This window comes from Poecilia latipinna, unplaced genomic scaffold (assembly GCF_001443285.1).
Source record: "Poecilia latipinna isolate Pla-1442-1.1 unplaced genomic scaffold, P_latipinna-1.0 Scaffold2471, whole genome shotgun sequence".
NCBI lineage: Eukaryota > Metazoa > Chordata > Actinopteri > Cyprinodontiformes > Poeciliidae > Poecilia > Poecilia latipinna.
This window is the reverse complement of record NW_015115087.1, coordinates 1-2010: the sequence shown is the minus strand read 5'-3', so window position 1 is coordinate 2010 and position 2010 is coordinate 1. Positions and strand designations below refer to the sequence as shown.

At 44.7% G+C, this 2010-nt stretch overlaps 1 protein-coding gene across 4 annotated transcripts in view; it reads right to left on the bottom strand.

Annotated features, from left to right (window-relative positions):
* Nucleotides 1–1467, bottom strand: part of LOC106937946 (bromodomain-containing protein 1-like) — a 32214-nt gene extending 30747 nt beyond the window's left edge. For 3 of the 4 annotated variants that reach the window (XM_015019710.1, XM_015019711.1, XM_015019709.1), the window contains exon 1: nt 1130–1467. The gene's annotated coding sequence lies outside the window, so the exon portion shown is untranslated. The remainder of the gene's footprint in view (nt 1–1129) is intronic. The other variant, XM_015019712.1, reaches the window with a different exon arrangement.
* Between the last annotated feature and the right edge of the window lie 543 nt (nt 1468–2010).

Sequence of the window (2010 nt, the reverse complement as noted above, 5' to 3'; positions counted from 1 at the left end):
GACGATTAGACAAACATTTTCTGCCGCTGAGAGGAAACCACTGCGCATGTCCTGGAGCGCCTGCACGAGTGAAAGGTGGGAAGGGGAGAGGGGAGTAACAGAAACACGTAGTTGCTTGGATTTTAATCGGTGCGTTTTGCATCCACTGAAAACAAAGATGTTAACAAAGTGGACAGAATGCTGCACGTTTAGTGATATTTTCACAGTTGCGGTCTTGACTGGTCTTGAAATAAAATGCCGAGTCCTCAGCGCCCGAGACCGAGACCAAATGCGGTCGAGTCCGAGACGAGACCGAGACCATCAAAAAATGGTCTTAAGACCAAGACCAACTTCGAGTACCACAACACTGGTGTGCTTTATTTAATATGACAGGGAAAGAAAACAAGTTGGCATCGCCAATGAGCGGATGCTGGTAGTTACAGTCACAACATTAGCACTGTGTTGTCAGCCATGTGTTGAACAGCGCTCTGCACAGGGTGCAAATACAACACGGAAGCACGCATGGCTTCTAAAAACTTCCACAACGCCTCCGCTTTAAATGTGCCTCTCCCAGGACTGTTCCTACACCTTTAATTGAAGGAATAAAGAAGCCTTGTTTGACTGCTGGAAACGAAGCGTTCACTGGATGAATGAAAGCCAAGCAACCAGGAGCAGCCGGCGTCCAGGTCCGCCTGAGGAAGGTCGCTCCGCAACGAGGGCTCCACTGGTTGCGGAGCCCTGACTAAAGCCGCTCTCAGCTAATTGTAGCGGAATAACGTCAACTTAGCCCAAGTTGACCCGGAGCTAACCTCGAAGAAATAAAGCGTTGAAAACAATATCTAGAACATGTCATCTCTGCGATAAGACGGAGCGTCTCAGAGTTACCAGTCAGGACGATCTGATCATGCCCTCCAGACAGTCCGTGGCCTCTCTGGACGCCAGCTGAAAACATAAGGACACTCCGTCCAGGAATTAGGCTAACGTTACCATGCTAGCACAGGGGAGAGGAAATATGGCGACACAACAAGAGACTGACTCCACTGAAATAGTTTGTTTTCTTTACTGAAGGATGCGACTTTTTATTTTTATTTTCCCTGGAGTTTCACAAATTAGCAATTAAGACGTGGTGAAGAAACGAAGGAAAACCTACCTCTGTGTTTTCACGAGCTGAGTTTATAGAAACGGTAGCAATGGCGACGCGGCCTGTAGATAGCAGCGGCAGTGAAACCCACAGTCAGGCCGTTCCATCCAACGGCGGTCGCGGCTCTAGCTGAACCGAGTAAAAGTGACCGACTGGTATCCAGGGCGACAGAGATTGTTCCTGTGGTTCTACGTATATATGGGAACAACTACTGACCGTTTGGACAACGAAATATCAGTAGGAAGTGACACAGGTCAGCGGCAGCTAGGGATTCTCTTCCCCCACAACAATGCAGCTGTAATCGCCACGCACCTACGTCATCACGTAAATGCGTACGACAGGAAGTCTTTTCTCGGAACGCGAGAGAAAAACAGTACATAGACATAATATAAGGATAGACCCTCATGGACCGCTCTCGCCTATTGTCGCTGACGAGATTTAGGGCGGCCATCTTGGAGCGGTCCACCACTCCACTCAGCGTTATGTGTTTAACAAGCACAATGACGTATCAGCGCATTTAATCGATCATAACACACTTTTTTGTTACTGTAAACCATATTCAAACATCTATCAAAGCTACATTTATAAACAATTGTATTTTTAAGTATGTTTTTAATACATAGTTCATCATATTTAAATATGCTTAGTGGCTATAACAATAGAATAGGAATGGAATATTCTGATATCGATGTATGAAGAGCATATTATAAAGCACACACCCGTTCATAATTTATTTAATAAATTATTTAGTAATATCAATATATATTTATATAACTATACAAACACTAATAAATAAAGATTAATAATGGCACAAGGGGGCGCTAGTGAGCACCGTATGGAGTAGACGTGTTTTTTCTGGCTCCTCACCACTTAAAAATAATTTCATATTT